This window comes from Juglans microcarpa x Juglans regia, chromosome 3S (genome assembly GCF_004785595.1).
Source record: "Juglans microcarpa x Juglans regia isolate MS1-56 chromosome 3S, Jm3101_v1.0, whole genome shotgun sequence".
In the NCBI taxonomy this organism is placed as follows: Eukaryota; Viridiplantae; Streptophyta; class Magnoliopsida; order Fagales; family Juglandaceae; genus Juglans; species Juglans microcarpa x Juglans regia.
The window spans coordinates 7,395,964-7,415,437 of record NC_054599.1 but is presented as its reverse complement, the minus strand read 5'-3'; the positions used below and the strand labels follow the sequence as shown (position 1 = coordinate 7,415,437).

At 36.2% G+C, this 19,474-nt stretch overlaps 1 long non-coding RNA gene across 1 annotated transcript; it reads left to right on the top strand.

The window, feature by feature from the left end:
* Positions 1-429: 429 nt before the first annotated feature.
* LOC121257044 lies at positions 430-18,564 on the top strand. The gene is made up of 4 exons (XR_005939145.1): positions 430-773; positions 13,644-13,651; positions 17,223-17,231; positions 18,554-18,564. It is a non-coding gene; the product is annotated as an uncharacterized LOC121257044 (long non-coding RNA).
* The last annotated feature ends 910 nt before the right edge of the window (positions 18,565-19,474 follow it).

The window sequence follows — 19,474 nt, the reverse complement described above, 5'->3', positions numbered from 1 at the left end:
TGGTTGGCAATGAAAATTTGGAGGCTCAATGGGGAAAGCTTCAATTAACAGAGGAATAGAAGCTCTATGTTGATTTAGATGATGTTGTTCTAGAGGAAATAAAGATCAAAGGAGAAAGAAGTTTGGTGGGAAAGTTGTGGTTAGAAAGGAAAATTAGTTCTGACATACTAGAGTCTACGATGGCAAAGATTTGGAAATTTAGCAAGCCAGCAAAATTTCTGGAGGTAGGGATGAACGTGTATGTCATCACCTTTGCAAATAATATAGACAAACAGAAGGTGTGGGGTGGGAAACCATGGCTGTTTGACAACCAGATAATGGTGCTCAAATTGTTCGATGGTTTTACTCCTCCATCGATGATGTGCCTTGATCATGAGAAGTTCTGGGTGTACATGCTTAATCAGCCGTAAGCCATGATGACAAGAAGTTACCTGAGGGTTCAAAGTGATATGGATTTAACAAGGCCTTTGGCGAGAGGTAGAACAGCTTCATCTCAAGGCAGGAGCATATGGGTTCACTTTAGGTATGAAAAACTGCCTTTTCTATGCTTTTCCTGTGGTAGAATCATTCATGGGTCTAATGGCTGTCCAAAGAAGAGAGAGTTGAGGGAAAGGACTAGTGGGAGAGATGAGCAATTTGGGGCCTGGTTAAAGGTGAGTTTAGTGGGAAAGAAGAAAGGTGGTTCAGGGTTTAATGGGGAAATCAGAAGTGAGGGGAAATGGAGAACCGAGGTGGAGGAAGAGATAATGTCTAGTCATGTGGGGGGTAAGGAGGTCACGAGTGAAATGGAGTTAACAACCCAGGTGGTAAGCCAAGATCATAAAGGGGTGGAGGAGCATGTGGAGATAGGGGAGAGCCAGGAGGAGTGAAGGAATTTGTTCAGCCTGGAGATGAGTTTGGAGGGATGGGTAGGCCAGAGAATGAGGGTCTTAATGAGAAATTTGTTTCCTAAAGGGGCGAGAAGGCTCTAAGGGACTTGGTAAAAAAGGGTAAGACATGGAAGAGATGGGCTCGAAATGTGTTGAATAGAGAGGCTCTGTCAATTCAACTTTTAACCACAAAAAGGCCCTGTGAGGATGGCAGGTTTGTTGATAAGGAGCCACTCTACAAAAGAAACAGAAAATAAAAAGCGAGGGAAAGTCTAATGTAGCACAGGAAGAATTGGCGGAGGCTGTTAAACAGCCCTGCCAAACATTATGAAAATCTTACGTTGGAACTGCTGAGGGCTTGGAAACCCTCGGACACTTCAAGACCTCTGCTGCTTAGTAGATGATAAGATGCCAGATGTGTTCTTTGTGATGGAGACTAAGCTGCAATTTCAAAGGTTGGAGGGTAATAGAAGAAGGTTGGGAATGGAATGGTGTTTCGGGGTGGAATTAAATGGAAGAGGGGGTGGCTTAGTATTGTTTTGGAAAGAGGAAGGTTTGGTTGATATTCTGAACTTTACTCAGAGGCACATCAATGCATGGATTTGTGATAACAAAGGAAGACAACAATGGCTCTTGACAGGTTTCTATGGACACCCAGAGACAAGCAAAAGACAAGAGGCATTGCATTTGTTATCTTCCATAAAACCTGGGGATAATAAAGGTTGGTGTGTTATTGGGGACTTCAATGAGATACTTACAAGTGATAAAAAGGAAAGGCCTAGGGGGGAATTTTAATGAATAATTTCTTAAATGCTTTGGAAGTGGGAGGCTTATCTGATCTAGGCTGGAAAGGGGACAAGCTTACTTGGAGCAATAGCCATGGCGATGCCACTTTCACTAAGGGGAGGCTGGATAGGGTGGTTTGAGAAGGGTGGTAGCAACCAACTAGGGGAATGGGACCTTTTGAGAAGCTTAAAGGGTCAATTAGAAGCTGCACTAATGGTTTGAAGAGCTGGAGTAGAGCTCTAAGAAGAAATAAAACTCATGAAATCACTGCAAAGACTGAGCTTTTCATGAGATTGCAACAAGAAGAAGGAAGCCACAATATAAAGGAGATTAGAGAGGTCCAAAAGGAGCTGGAATGTCTGCTTGACCAAGAGGACTTAAAGTGGAAGCAGAGAGCCAAAAGAAACTGGTACAAGCATGGAGATAGGACACACGAAATATTTTCGTGTTTGTACTAGTCAGAGGAAGAGGAAGAATATGATCACTCAAGTTCTTAATGAACAAGGACATTTGTTCGCAAACAAAGATGACATAGAGGGGGCTTTCAATGAGTATTTTAAGAAGCTGTTCTTTTCAACCTGCCCAACTCAGGAAGACCTTAATTTTTGTTTAAAAGTTGTGGAGCCTAGAGTAACTGAGGAGATGAATGAGCATCTTTCCAAAGTCTTTGCCAATGCAAAAGTTGAAAGAGCTATAACACAAATGGCCCCCTTGAAATCTCCTGGACCCGATGGGCTAGGAGCTTGCTTTTATCAGAATCATTGGTAGGTGATGGGGGAAAATGTATGTGATGTTGTCTTGTCTTTTTCTAAATGGTGGTAATTTAGATGAACTAATGAATTATACACACATAGCACTTATTCCTAAAGTAAAAAATCCTATTGTGGAGAGTGAGTACAGACCTATCAGCTTGTGTAACGTGGTTTATAAGATTGCCTCTAAAGTCATTGCTAACAGATTTAAGAAGGTTATGGTAGTGGCCATTTCCCCTACTCATAGTGCATTCATTCCATGAAGGATGATCTCTGATAACATCATGGTTGCATATGAGGCTCTCCATGCTATGAAGACTAGGCAAAAGGGTAAGACTGGGTCTATGACCATCAAATTGGATATGTCTAAAGCCTATGACAGAATTGAGTGGTGCTTCTTGGAGGCTATGATGAAGCAGTTGGATTTTTGTGAGAAATGGATAAGGTTGATGATGAGCTGTGTTTGTATAATGACTTATTCAGTTCTTATAAATGGGAGACCTAGTAGAAAACTCAAGCCAACAAGGGGTCTAATGCAAGGGGACCCTATTTCCCCTTACCTGTTTATCATTTGTGCAGAAGGCTTAAGTGCTCTACTCAATTTTTCTGATGCAAGGGGCTTAACAAAAGGGGGTAACTATGGCTAGAAAGGGTACCAAGATAAATTATTTGTTTTTTGCAGATGATTATGTCTTGTTCGGTAGGGACAAATGTTAGGAATGAAATAAGCTTATGGACTTGTTAAAGGTCTATGAAGTTTTAGAATAAAGAAAAAACTTCAATTTTCTTTAGCTCAAATACTAAAGTAAAGGACCAGGAGCTTATTTTGGGGGATGGAGGATCTATGGCATGTGGTTGTTTTGAAAGATATTTAGGTCTTCCATCAGTGGTGGGGAGATCAAGATATAATACCTTCAAGTGCATCAAAGACAGAATTTGGCAAAAGATAAGCTACTGGAAAAATAATTTTTATCTTTGGCAGGAAAGGAAATAATGATAAAAGTTGTCTTGCAAGCAGTATCCACATACACAATGAGTGTGTTTTAAGCTTCCAAAGAATCTATGCTTTGATATTAATGCCATGTTTTCGAGGTTTTGGTGGGGTAGTGCAATGGGGGAGAAGAAAATTCAGTGGCAAAGTTGGGAAAGATTGGGGACTCAAAAGTTTAAAGGAGAGACGGGTTTTAGAGTTCTTGATAGTTTTAACTCAACCTTATTAGCCAAACAGGCTTGGAGGTTTTTACAGAAACCAAACTCTCTAGCTGCAATAATTTTTAGAGAGAAGTATTTTAAGTCTAAGCATTTGTTGGATGCAAACTTGGGCTCCAACCCTTCTTTAATCTGGAGGAATGTATGAGGGTCTTTGAAGTTATTAAAGGAAGGGTTGAGATGAAGAATAGGGAATGGCCAATGTGTTGGTGTTTGTGGTCACAAGTGGTTTAATACCTCTTCATCCTTTAAAGTCCAATCTCCTATCAAAATTTTGGACAAAAATTCAAGGGTATGTGCTCTGCTAGATCAGGGTGGAAAACGATGGAATGAGGACTCGGTGAGGGAGACATTTATGAAGGAAGAGGCTGAAAAAATTTGTAGCATTCCTCTGAGTAAACTGGGTTCAAAGGATAAGTTGATATGGGGGCCTTCTAATAAGGGTCAATTCACTGTAAGAACTGCCTATTCTGTGGATCAAGAGAGAAAAAGAGTTCAGAAGGGGGAAACTTCAAGGGAGCATAAAAAAGATTTGCTATGAAAGAACATTTGGGGCCTGAGGGTACAAGGAGTGGTCAAGTCTTTTCTATGGAAGTTGGAGAATGATATCTTAGCTACTCAGAAGAATCTATGGAGAAGGACAGTGGTGGAAAGTACATTATGTCCAATATGTGGTTGTGAAGAGGAAACTGCAATGCATGTTATGCACTGGAATTGCCCTGCAGCTAGGGATGTTTGGGCAGGTTCTGTTCGAGCTATTCAAAAATGGTCTTTTAATGAAGACATCTTTCTGGTTTTCTGGGAGAAGCTGATGGATAGATTGAAAATAGTGGAGCTAGAACTAGTGGTTGTTCTGATGAGTTCAATGTGGCTTAGAACGAATTCCTTTATTTTTAAAGACAAGTTCAAAGGACCTGACTCTTTGATCAAAGCAGCAAGAGCAGTAATTGAAGATTTTCAAGTGGCTCAACTGAAGGATAAAGTTAAGTTCCAGAGTGAAGGCAATTCGAGTAGCAGCTGTGGATAAAGCCTTTACAAGGATGGATTAAGGCAAATTGAGATGTTTCTCTCAATAAACAAAACATGGGGCTGGGAGTTATTTTAAGAAATGAAAATGGAGAAGTGTTGGCCTGTGCTTGCTACAAAAAACTTCCAGTTATTCATTCTATCATGTCAGAAACTGTAGCCTTGTGGTATGCTATAGATTTATGCAATGAGTTGGGTTTCAATAGAGTCATTTTTTAAGGGGTGCTCAAGTTGTAGTGGAAGCTATTAACAGTGAGGAAGAGGACTTGTCTGCTAGAGGCCACATGATTGAGGATATCAAAACAATTTTGAAAGAAAGCAGTGTTTGGAAGGTGCAGTATATAAGAAGAGAAGGAAATAGGGTAGCCCATTTGTTAGCCAAAAATGCTTTAGTTTTAGAACAAGAACAGATATGGATTTATGAATGTCCAGATTGTATTCTTTTACAAGTTTCAAAGGATTCAAATTGTACTAGTTTCACTATTGAGAAATGAAATATATGAGGTTCTTTTGTTTCGAAAAAAAATAAAAAAAGATGGGACTTGGTTTTTAAGGTTGTGGTCGTTCCGAGGTAAACTCAAGAGAGGAATTTTTGAGGCTGCACATGACCCATGGAAACCTTGAAGAGAGACTTGAGATGTGAGAGCCATATTGTCTTGGAGCAAAGTCGAGGGAGGATCATGAAAGGTTGCAAGTCGCCTAAGGTAAACTCAAGGGAAAACTTTGGCTATTAGATTCGAGGTTGTCTACAGGCAAATTCGAGAAAAAACTGTGTGAGAGACCACAAGTCCAAAGAAACCTTGAGGGTGGAGACTTGGGATGTGAAGGTAAGTCGACACGGGCAAACTCAAGAGGGGGGGTGGACTTGAGCTATGAGAGTTGCGATTGTCTTGAGATAAGCTCAAGTAAGGATTGTGCAAAGCTGCAAGTCACCTTGAGGCAAACTTGATAAGGGAATGGGTTGCAAGGGCCCTAGTCATCCGAAGAAATACTCGAGAGATGGTCGTCTAGGTCCGCAAGTTGCCCCATGGCAAACTCATGTGGGGACTTTGGCTATAGGGTCACAGTTGTCCTAAGGTAGACTAGTTGCCCTAAGGAAGAGTTGAGGGTGGACACAGGTTGTGAAAGACCGTGTGAGGCCACATGTCTGCCTAAGGCAAACTTGACGGGGGAGGGGACTTAGGCTATGAGGGCTTGTTGTCATCTCGAGGCAAACTCGAAAGAGGATCGTGAAAGGCCACAAATCTCCTGAGGGCAAGCACTTGGGTTGTAACTATTGCAATCATCCTAAGGGACACTCGAGGGAGGGCAAGGCAACGCCATTAGTCGTCATGAGACAAACTCAAGTCGAAGTTGGTCATGAGGAATACTAGAGCGAGCATTGTGCAAGGCTACAAGTTGCCCCAAGGCAAACTCAAAGGATCATTTGGGCTTTGAGGGTCTTGGTTGTCTCTGGAAAATAGTCGAGGGAGGCCCATGTGAAGTTGCAAGTTACCCCCATGGAAAACTCAAGCATAGAGTTGGGATGCTAGGATTGCAATTGCCTTATTGCAGACTCAAGGATTGGGCGAGCGGAACTTGGGGCACACTCAAGAAGGGGGACTTGCATTATGGGGACCTCCGGAGGCACACTCGATGACCGTAAGACCCCAAGTAGCCCCGAGGTAAACTAGAAAGGTGTTGTGAGGTTACGGTCTTCTTTAGGTAGACTCTAGCGAGCACTATGTGACGTGAAGGCAGACTCTAGGCAAGCTCAAGAGAGAACTTGGGATTGGGTTGTGAGAGCTGTTAGAATCTGTGAATTAAAATAAAATATTATTTTGCATATTTCAAGTAATTGTATCATATAATTAAATTCTTTATATTTAGTATATTGTGCATTGGAGTAATTATCTCATTGAGATAAAATGGAGATAGTGTAAATCCCACATTTTGGGGTAGAAATGTGGAACCACAAGGTGGGAGGAAGTCATACTCGCTATACTTGTCTCAAATGGATTTTGCTCACCCAAGCATCTTTGCTCACCTAGAGTGAAGATTGCTCGCTTGAGCATCTTTGCTTGCCTAGAGCGGTGATTACTTGCCCCGAGCAATAAATGAAGGAAATAAGAGCATTTTGAGCCTTTAGTGGTAGTCTACTAAAAGTTAGTTGTTTTTAAGTAGTACTGTTGTCAACAACATCGTGATTAATTATGAAATCTATGATTTAAGACTAACTTCATGATGCAAACTATGATCAACAATAAGTAGGCTCAAGTTTGAAAGTTATCAAGACTTTTTAGATCATTACATTATGATTGCAATAATTTAGAATACTTGACTGATCAACGTCTATAAGTCCTGCAATTCTCATAAAATGATTCCTTTGAGTTGTTCTAGTGGGTGTTAATCAATGAACAACAAAAGAAAAAAAAAGCTTCATTTTATCTTAGGAAATTTTTTGTCAAAATATATGGCACTGAAAGGGAAACAATATGCTCTAAGGAAATCGTTGTTACAATCAAGCATTGAGTCTTGCGTTGATAATTAAATTAATATTCGTGTTTTTCCAATTTTTTGGATCATATCTCTAACAATTTTTGGAATATATCTTGTTTATGGAGGGGATGAAGTCCATTCACACTACAACATATCAGGCCCTTTGCAGCCAAATCTTTTGCCGCCACATTGTTATTGGTCACTAAAGGAAACTTTTTTGCCTGTTGGTCCCAATATTTCCAGCGAATACATATTCATCACAAAATGTATTTTTGTAACTATATTTCATCACAAAAAAATTGACCAACTAAACTCTAACGCGGCATTTAGTAAGTTTTTTCCGGCAACTTTACGTTGCCGCAAAAACTACCCCAACACATTAGGTTTTAGCAGCCATATATTTTGCGACCATGTTGTTACTAGTCATAAAAGATAAATAACATCCCAACAACATGGTCACAAAAGTTAAATAGCATCCCATTATTTTTAGCGAAGACACATTTGTCACGAAAATGGTATTTTTTGCATTGACTGAGTTTTGCCGTAAAAACAAGTGAGCAATGTAAGTCAAAAGCGTCGCTTACTAAATTTTTTGCGTCGACTTTACGTTGCCGCTAAAGATCACCCAACACATCAAGTTTTAGCGGCCGTATATTTTGTGACCATGTTGTTATTGGTCACAAAAGATAAATAATGTCCCACTTTTCCAGCGAATATGGTTTCGTCACGTCAATAATATCTTTTGTGTTGACTAAATTTCGCCGTAAAAAACATAATGACCAACGTAACATGAAAGTGTCGCTTAGTGAGTGTTTTGCGTCGACTTTACGTTGCTACTAAAGATCACCAAACATGTATAGTTTTTGCAACAATTTCTTTTGTGGCAACATTGTTAGTGGTCGCAAAAACAAAATTGTTGCATTTTTGTTCAGCTATTTCCAGGAAATAGTCATTTGTGACAAAAAATATTATCTTTTTGCGTTGATTAAAGTTTGCCGCAAAAATAAGTTCATTGACTGAACTCTATAGTGTCGCATAGTGAGTTTTTAGCAGCGACTTTATAATACCGCTAAAGATCTCGGTTTATATATGATTGGACATAAGTGGCTGTAATTTTTTAACCGTGTAATTTAGTTTAAATAAATTACACGTGGTGGAGAAGGCCGGCAAATGTGGCGCAAGTTGTTCAAATTCACAGGGATGTTTATGTAATTTTTCCTTATGGCCTCTTTAGTCTTTATCTTATCTTCTTCTATTTTCTTACTTTGGGCAAATGGACATGCAGATAAACACGCAGTCTCACAAAAAGACCTCAAAGCTGAAAAATTGGATTTTGAAAGGTCGGTGACTGGCGTTGACAACGATTGTTGAAACATAGATTCTGGCAGACAACATTCTCAGTAAGTTGGAAAAAGAGTGGGAAACATCCATTCCTAGTTTCTTATTTTGTTATCTATGAACACAAAGTATGATTTTCTACAAAGCCCGAGTTGTGGTTTACAATTATAGGTTTGAGTAAATTATTTGCATTTCGTATATATGGTAGTTTCAAAACATGCAAGTTTCTAAATGGTTAGTGTATCAACAATAGTGATGGGGGTTTACTAGCTTTGTGCTGAGTTTTGTTCAGTAGCCAATAACTAAAATCTGGGTTTGTTTCCTTACTTAAAACATGTGTATTCTCTCTGTAATGCATGAATGATAAATGAGTACTTTTTCTTTTTATCCGTCCACAGTGATTCCTCATTTTCTAGCCCTGTTTCTTATTTTTGAAAGAGGTTTTTGTGCTTGGCTTCAAATAGAGCACAATTTTTATATGCCACAAATTTAGTCTTACAAGGCTAGGCATCATTGGAGCAGAAACATATAGTATAGAGGGTCCATGGCCCCCCATCTCCCAAAAAAGAATTAAAAATTCTTATTCAAATTCATTAGAAATTTGAATACAAATACTTATAAAAAAAAAATAAAAAATTTGGTAACAAATAACATTGGTTCCAAAAGATTCGAGAAATTCTTGAAATCTTTAAAATATATGAGAATTTTATTTTGTATATTTTCTTTCTAAGTCCATAAATTTTGCCTCCAAAATATAAAAATGCTTAAAGATACTAAAGAAATCCGAAAATATACCTCTAAAAATTTAAAAAGTTGAAGATATTAATTAAAAAAATCCAAAATTCATTTGGTTAGAAGCTGAATTTATAAATTTACATGCGTTCATGAATCATATCTTTTATAAAACCCAAAAGTCATTCTCGGTTTAAAAAAATTTAATGTCTCTTTTTTTAAACCTTTAATGCTAGATATTCATCAGCACTCTCCTTGGACTTTATGCAGTTTAGCCACTTGGTATACCCAATTGGATTGTCACAGAATGGTCATAACTTATAAAGGAAGAACACCTGGACGGGCTAGAAGTACATGGGTTGGTCTATCGTCAACCAGCCAATATTTGCAATCACCACCACCCAATGAACCGACACTCAGAGACGACACTACCACTCAGTCTAATAATTCAACTCAACCACCAGATGTGGTATTTGAAACGGAGTTCTCGGACCCGATAATCAACACAGGTAGAGTGTTAAGTGCTACACTCATGCACAATAGTATAGAGGTGCATTTAGTTATTCTTATTAAACTGAGAAATCTATGTTTATGCTCTTGTGTTGGTTGTGACATGGCACTTTTGGTGATTAGTGAGTAAGAAATATGGTCGTGGACCTGCAAAGTGCGCAATGTTTGACAAGCTTTGAAAGTTTGGACTAATACCTTTGACCATTAAGAATGGGGATACTAAGGTGTAGTGCGAAAATGCGAGCATTTTTACTGGAAGGGTTTCGTGGATCGTCAAACATCATGCTAACATGAGTTATCCTCGATGGAGTGATGTGCTGGCTGCCAAGAAATAGGAGCTATGTAATCGTGCCCGATTAAGCCTCACAAACACATTTTGGTAGTGATACATTTTGCTTCTGTAATTTAGTTTAAATAATATAATATGTCATGTTTATACTATGGTGTTTAGGCTGATTTTATCATAAAATGGGAGAGGAATAATCATCGGCGAGTAGTTACAAACTAGCTTAAAAGGAGATTCAACTCCTTTTACTACGAGCTACACAAAATCTACAATGGGTATGAAAGTCATAAAGCGGCATTGGTAGGAGGGACCTCCTAGGTGGATCAAGCGGTATGGCGGAAGTTATGTTTGCGGTGGGGGAGTGAGGGTTTCAAGGTAATGTTTTTGTATCATATTACCATTTCTTTATTATGCAATTGTAATATGATAGCTAGCCAACATTAATGTTTTAAGTTGGTGTTACCTAAATCTTCTTTCAAGCTTATCTTTTGGTGTTGAATGTTTATTATTCATAGTCATCATTACAAAACAAAGCAAATAGAAAACAACCAATAACAAATCACACCTCTGGTCGAAAGTCTTTTGTTCCGACTCTTGGAGGAAAAGGTAATGGGGCATAGTATAAGGACCACAATTCATATATGGCCCATATACAAATTCTACTCTTGAAAGTTTTCATTTCTATCATTATTATCTGGTTTTAATAATATTCGAGTTGAATGTAATTGCAGTGGAAGGATATAACAAACTTGGTCGAATTCTTCAAAGAGTCGAGATGGTCTAAGAAGAGGAACAAGTTTGTAACAGAGAAAGATGAAGAACTTTATGTGAGTAAAGTGCACATGATGTTGTTGTTGGTGTCCTTAGTCACATAGCTCAACAAATATTTGCCTGTAAACTATTTTCATTATGTAAATTGATGAATATAACTGGTGATTGTTATTGGTGAATAATCAAATGCTGCAAAAGCTAAATGAATTGGAACCTGAGAATCGAACCAAGGAGGTAGCAGACATGATCTTTAATGAGGTTATGGGATGTAGCTCAAGGTATGTTAGGGGAATGGGCCAAATTCAGATGCATGAGTCATCAGGAGCCCAGCAAATCATGAAACGGTTAGGGAATGATAACAAGATACACAATATTACAAGTCCGAACTTGAGGCATTAAAAGCAAATCTGAGGATAGTGTTAAAGAAGCAAGCAGAATTTGATAAGATGTTTATGAGGTATTCAATGTCACAGCAGAACTCTCAGGAAAAGTCTCCAACGGAGACTCAGGGAGCTGACCAATATTTGGGCAGCTTTTTGACTTTTTATTTTTTGAATGGCCCTGTTAGGAGGCTAATGTTGCTTAAGTGTAAGTCATTTTGCTTACCCTCTTTAGAGGGCAAAAAATATGGCTCCGACCTCCTCAATTGGTCCTAGCTTTTTTAGAGACTATTGTTGAAAATGTCCACTCTATGTCTAGACAAAAAGAGTATTTTAAGAGGAATGAATTAGTTTACTTGTAATTTCAACATGATCAGCTGCTTCAGCCATATGGTTCCATACAAGAGGGACAATAATCCAATTATAGTGTCACCAAATATTGAGAGGTACTATTCCTACGCAATTTTTTTTTTTTGTATATAGTTTAACATATATGATGGCCAAGTCATATCATATTTTTTGTGTGAATATTTCAATTTGGTAATGATTAGAACTTGTTTTGGTGGCTAGTAGAGGTGTAAATTCAAACCGGAAAACCGGTCCGAACCAAACCATACCGGACCGGTTTTACCGGTTTTGAACCGGTCCAGTCTAGGACCGGTTCTTAGAATGTGAAAATCGGCCGGTTCCGGTTTTAGGATTTTTCGGACCGGACCGGACCGGTTGATAAAAAAATATATAAAAAATAATATTTGTATTATTGTATATATAAGTTTTATACAAAATATTTTATATATATATATTAATATATATAAGTTTTATATATTATGTATAATTATAAATTTTTATGTGAAATTTTTATATATAATATATATAATTATATATATTCATATATGAAATAATTTCTTATTATAAATTATTACATAACATGTTAATACTAATATATAAGTTTATAACTAATACTAATATATAACTTATAACTATACCAATAGTCTAATATTAATACTATTATATAGTCCAATATATTATTTAGCTATACTAATATATAAGTCTATAACTATTTAACTAATACTAATAGTCTAATATAGACTATAGACTAAAGTTTTTACTCCATAGGCTCATAGGCTTGTTGATGTCCATTCTTGAACCATTAGTCATAAACTCATAGTAGATAAAGCAGTTTATTGCATTTTTTTTTTTCCAAATTTTATAGTAATTATATTTATAAGTTTGTAGCAGAATTCTTTTAGCAAAACAGTTTTTTGGAAATCAGTTTTTACTAGAACAGATTTTAGTTAATCAGATTTTTTGTAGTAAAGCAGATTTTTTATTAAAGTAGTTTTTAGTAAAGCAGATTCTTTTAGTAAAAGTTAAAATAGATTATTTTTAATAAAAGTAGAAAACAGATTTTTTTAAATCAGTTTTTTTTTTTTTTTTATAAACAAATTTTTAATGACAAACTGTGAAACTTACATTTTAAAAAAATCAGAAATCGATAAAACCGGAAGTACCGGTTTAGGAGGGTAACCGGTGCGTAATTGGTTTTGTAAAATATAAAACGGGCACATACCGGTTCGGTCCTAGATTTTGTCTAAAATCGGACCGGACTGGATCGGTTACACCCTAGTGGCTGGGTGTTAGCTCCAGGAGTTGAAATTGGTATGCATGATTGGGTAGCCTTATATATCTGAAACTACTTTTGCTGGTTGCAATTTGTCATTTTATTAATGTAGTACATGATTGATATAGTACTTTACATTCCAGGAGCAAACATTTTTGCTTACCCTTTTACTATATTCAAAAGCTATGTTTATAGGGAATTGTTAAGGAGGAGAAAGTAGGTATTTGGCCTAAATAGTTGTTAAAATTTAAGTTTAAATTTGCAAGAGATTTTAATTAGGTTTGATCTTAGATTGCAGTAGGATTTTTCCCTTCTGCTATAATCATGCATATTATATCATTTTGTGATATGATATCATATTCTAGTGTAATATCATATTGTGATATAATATCATATATATTCTAATGTACGAGGGTTGTTCTCTCTTGCTTGATACCTTTTACTTTATTTTGTCTAACCAAGGCTCCTAAGTACTGACCACATGCACTTAGTTAGAATTAAAAAGAAATGAGAGTAGAACTGGTAGTTAGGTGAATATATCCAGCTTGTCACCTTAATGTATATGGTAGGTCTTTAGTTGAACATCATATGGTAACCCTAATTGTGGCATTTGTGGTGATATGTTAATCCATTAATACTTATCTCACTATTCATCACATTGTTGGATGCAGCTAGGAAAGTGGAGTTTTAGAGCTGATTAATGAAGAGACACAAGGAATGTTAATAGCACCATGTAATTATTCTGCCAAGGCTCTAAATGTTGTGATAGGGTACTATTGAAATGTGATATGAGCTTTCTCTTTTGATATAGAAGTTGTGTGTATATGGATAGAATGTTTGGAATATAAAAGCTGTGTAAATGATAGCACCATTTACACATTGAAGAAACTCTAGTAACATAAACCGAAAAGATGATTCTTCTGAGATGAAAATAAAAGTTATTATCATTGATGTTAACAAAAAGCAAACTGCGAAGAATGAGCAGAAGTTCAAGAAAAATGGCTCAAACCCCAAGTATCAAAACAATAAAAGAAAGATAAATTTTTGTCTGTGGAAAGCGAGGACTTTGCTCTTATCAATGTTGACATAGAAAAGAAGAAGTGAATGTCGTGCTTGAAGATATCTTAGTAACGGTTTGTTAAGCCAACCATGTGAGATTCGAGAATAGATGGTGGCTTGATCGATATTGGACCCACTATTCATATCTTGAAGAAAATGAGTCTTTTTAAAACATATGAAATGGTTAATGATGGAACTGAGATGAAAATGGGTAACAACATTTGACCCAAGGTTGTTGGAAAGGGACCATAGTGCTAAAGTTCACCTTTCGGAAGGAGTTGACTCTTGTGCATCATGTTCCAGACATGGAGAAGAACCTTATCTCTAGTGGTCTTTTAAATAAGAGAGGTTTCAAGCTTGTATATGAATCGGAATCCAAAAATGGGGTTTTGTAAGAAAATATTGCTTTTGTAATGGAATGATCAAATTGAATATAGTAGAAAATCATTCAGTTTATATCATGTCTTCTTTTAATTTATGAAATTTTAGATTAGCACATGTAAATAATGGTTCCATAAAATACAAGTCCAATCTTGGACTGATCTCCAATCTTGATGAAGAAGTAAAAAAAATGTCAAATTTGTGCTCTATCTAAAATAACTAGAAAATCCTTTCAAAAAGTTGAGCGTAAATCTGAAATTCTTGAACTAATTCACAATGATGTTTGTCATCTTAAAAATCTTGAATCTCGTGGTGACAATAAATATCTTCTCACTTTCATTGATGATTGCATGAGATGCTCACATGTTTATTTGATCAAAGAGTAAAGATGAAGCTTTTTCTAAATTTCTGATTTAGAAAGCTGAAGAAGAGAATTAATTGGGTACAAAACTTAAGGCCTGTAATGACAATGAGGACTTCCAAGAAAATGGTAAACATGATGATGATATGCAAGAGGTGGAGATAATTGAAATACTGGGAGCTAGACATGAGGTGGAAGGAGAGGCAGAACTAGACGAAGGTTGGGTGCATGGCAAAATAATTGCGTTCTAAGAGGCCGGTAGTTCTCTATACTGGGAATTTGCGTATAAGCAGTATTAGTATTTGAATGTTTCTAGATTAGGACTCATGACTTGCAAATGGATTGAATGAAATTTGGCAACCATCGCCAGCCTCTACATCGTATCAGGAATTAGACTTATTATTTTTTCATCTTTTTGTTATTCTATTCTTTTATTCCCTTTATTCATTTTTGTATCACATGATAGTCACATGTCATTTTATTTCCTCATGTATTCCAATAAATAGTGCTACTGTACACGGATGTAATTAACACTTTACAAAATATTTTTTTCATTTCACTTCGAGAAGGTTCTTTCCTTTTTCTCTCGACCTTTGGTCTACTAGGTTTTTCACCCTTTTCCCGTGCTCTGCTAGGGTTCACTTTACATGGTATCAGTCGTCCTTTTTTCTTACTTCTATGGCGTCGTCTCACAAATCGGTCTCCAAGAATAATACTTCTCCTTATTTTCTTCAACCTAGTGATAATCCTAGTGTTCTCTTGGTTACACAACCTCTTCTCGATGAGAACTATTATGCCTAGTCTCGCTCAATGACTATGGCTCTCTCGGCGAAGAACAAGCTTGGATTTGTTGATGGATCTATTACTAAACCTTCGGATTCAACAGATTCTATTTTCTCTCCATGGCTCTGATGTGACAATATGGTGATATCTTAGATCTTAAACCTTGTTCTTCCTGAAACTTCTTCTAATATCTTGCATGTTACAACTACTTGTGAGATCTGGTCAAATCTTAAGGAATGATTTTCTCAGAAAAATGGACCTGACATTTTTCAGTTACAGAAATTTATTCCCTCCCTTTCTCAAGGTTCTCTTTCTGTGAGTAACTATTTTACTCGTCTTAAATGAATTTGAGATGAACTTACTAATTACAAGCCTTTTCCTGCTTGTTCTTGTGGAGCTGTACAAACGTTGAACCATTATGTTCAACAAGAACATGTTTTACAATTTTTGATGGGATTGAATGAATCTTTTGCATTTGCTCATGCACAGATTCTACTTATGGAGCCCTTGCATCCTCTTAATAAAGTTTTTTCTCTTGTTTTACAAGAGGAACAACAACGAGAAACATATTCTGTTTCTCTGCACCATGTTGACTCACATGTTTTTGTTTTCTTAAAATGATGCAACCAGATCTTTTAAATCATTTTCTAAAAAGGATAGACCAGTTTATAAGCATTATGGAATTACTGGTCATGTGGTTGAAAATTGTTACAAGTTGCATGGCTTTTCCCTAGGCTACAAACCGAAACAGAGGCAACAGTCTATGGCTAATAATGTTGTCCTCAATGATAGAAATTCCTCGGTTGTTTCGCCTTTTTCATTGACTGAGGATCAATATCAGCAGCTTCTAAATTTGCTCCATCCTTTTAAATCTGCTAATGAAGTTCCTTATGTTGTCAATGCAGTTGTGTCACATAATTTTTTTGGTATTATTTTTCCTCGAAATAAAACATGTTCTATTTTTATGTTGCTCATATGCTCATTTTAATTCCAATTCTTGGATTCTTGATACTGGAGCCACTAATCATATGGTTCCTTCTATTGATTGTTTTACTTCTATTATCAGTTCTACTAATGCCTTTGTGAAACTTCCTGATGGCCAATCTGTGTGTATTACACATTGATTATGTGTCTATTTTTGAACATTTTGTTTTACATGATGTTCTATGTGTTTCAACTTTTAAATTCAAATTAATATCCATTAGCAAGTTAACACAGTCACTAACTTGCTGCTTTTTGTTTTCCTCTGACACTTGTCTAATACAAGATCTGATTCGTTGGAGAATGATTGGAGTGGGTAGATTGCGAGGCCTCTATATACAGCAATAGTCAGGCCTTTCTATTCCTAAACCTAACTCTTTTTCTATTACATATGTTGTTTGCTTACCTGAAACAATATCTTCACATGTTTGCTCCATTTCTTCCAAATGCTCCAATTATGAGCTTTGACATAATAAACTTGGTCATCCTTCTAATTCTAAGATGCTGTTTGTGAATAGTTTTGCTCCTAAATTGACTGTCCCTTGCACTCCTTGCATAATTTGTCCTTTAGCTAAATAAAGTTACATTTCCCTAATAATGTTCATATTTTTACTACCCCATTTAAACTTGTTCATTGTGATGTTTGGGGACCATATGTTGTACCTACTATTGAAGGTACAAATATTTTCTAACTGTTGTTGATGACTGAACTCATGCTACATGGTTTTATCTTCTTAAACATAAATCTGAAGTTTCACATACTTTTAGAGTTTTTTATAAAATGGTTAAGACATAATTTCATTTAAAAATAAAGTCACTTTGCACTAATAATGTCATTGATTTTTTTTATTTTTATTTTTTTGGCTTCTCTTTAGCATTCTAAAGGCATCATACATCAGTATAGTTGTGTTGAGACTCCTCAAAAAAACTCTATTGTAGAGAGAAAACATCAACACATTCTTCATATAGCTAGAACAATGATGATTCAATCTCATCTGTGTATTAATTTTTGGTGATGTTGTTTTAATAGCAACTTACCTCATTAATAGGCTTCCTTCTCCTTTTTTAAATCATAAATCTACTTTCGAGCTTTTGTTCAAATCTTCTCATTCTTATACTCATTTAAGAACTTTTAGTTATCTTTGTTTCGTTTCAACTCTACAAAGATCTCGAACCAAATTTGATCCTAGAGCTCGAACTTGCTTTTTTCTTGGTTATCTTTTTGGCATAAAAGTTTACAAACTTCTTGATTTAAAACCCAATCAATCTTTTATTTCAAGGAATGTTGCTTTTCATGAATGTATTTTTTCTTTTACTTCTCAAAACAATACTGATTTTTCTTTTATTTTCATAAACCAGTTGAATGTTCAACTTTAGATTCTTTAACTGTGCCTTCAACAACATCCTCTGTTTATTCATCTCTTATTTTTTCTTCACCTTTTCACCCAAATGATTCTTCACCATCTGTTGGTTCTTCAACTTCTATTGATAATTCTTCTCCACTGCCTTCTGTCAATGTTCCATTACCTTCTGATCTTCCTAGAAGATTTTCTAGAATCAGAAAGGTACCTGTTACTTGCAAAATTTTCATTGCAATTCCTCTTTTACACACTCTACATCAAATTCTTCAACAATTTCTGATTCATCAAGTTCTTCATTTTTGTCTTCATCTCCCAAATATGATACTTTCAATTTTTTATCTTATGCTATCTTTCTCCTTCATACAAATTCTTTGTCATGTCCATTTCTGTCGATACTGAACCTAAGTTCTGTCATCAAAGTGTCAAGCACTCTTATTGGAGAGATGCCATGTTAACTAAGATTACAGTTTTGGAAATTAATAATACATGAACTATTACTTCTTTACTTCCTGGTAAGAAGCTTATTGGTTGCAAATGGGTGTATAAAATCAAGTATTGTGCTGATGATTCAATTGAAATATATAAGGCAAGGTTGGTTGCCAAGAGTTATACTCAAATTGAAGGGTTGGATTGTTCTGAAACTTTTTCACTTGTTGCTAAAATGGCTACTGTTAGAACTCTTTTGGCCATTGCTGCTGTGAAAGGTTGGTATCTTACACGGCTTGATGTGAATAATGCTTTTTTGCATGGGGATTTATCTGAAAAAATATACATGGTCTTACCTCCTAGTTTCCATAAAGTCTCAAGTTTGCAAATTTAATAAATCACTCTATGGCTTGAAACAAGTCTCACGATAGTGGTTCTCCAAGTTTTCAACTTCTATACAAAGTGTGGGTTTTCAGCTATCCAAATCTGATTATTCCCTTTTTACTAAGACTGAGGGTTCCTCTTTTATTACCTTTCTTGTCTATGTTAATGGTATTCTCATTACTAGTAATGATATGAAATCTGTTGAGCTTTTAAAGTCATTGCTTGATGAGAAGTTTAAGCTTAAGACCTGGGTAAGCTCAAATATTTCTTTAGTTTGGAAGTGGCTCGGTCTCCTACTAGTATATCTGTGTGTCAAAGAAAATATTCTTTAAAAATTCTTCAAGATGCTGGTTTACTTGCTTCTAAACTAGTTTTTTTTCTCATGGAACAAAACATTAAGTTGAGTAAAGATGTAGGAGACTTGCTACCTAACCCTACAATTTATAGAAGACTTATAGGTCGACTTCTTTATCTCACATTAACTCGGCCAGACTTATGTTATTCTGTCAATAGGCTTAGCCAATATATGGCTAAGCCTAAGCAGCCTCATTTACAAGCAGCCTACAGAATCTTACAATACATCAAAGGCACTCCTAGCCATGGCATTTTTTTTCCTGCTGCAAATACATTGTCCCTCAAAGCCTTTGTTGATTCTGATTGAGCTTCTTATCCTGATAGTAGAAGATCTACAAGTGGTTATTTTGTTTCCCTTGAGATTCTTTGGTTTCATGGAAGGCAAATGAATAGACCACGGTTTCTAGATCTTATGCAGAGGCTGAGTATAGATCCATGACTTCTACCACTTATGAAATCATTTGGTTTTTCACTCTCTTATCTGACTTTGGTATTTCCCATCCTCATAGTGCTCAACTTTTTTGTGATAGTCAGGCTACTTTACACATTGCTGCTAATCCAGTCTTCCATGAACGAACAAAGCACATTGAGTTGGATTGTCACTTCATTCGAGAGAAAATTCAAGC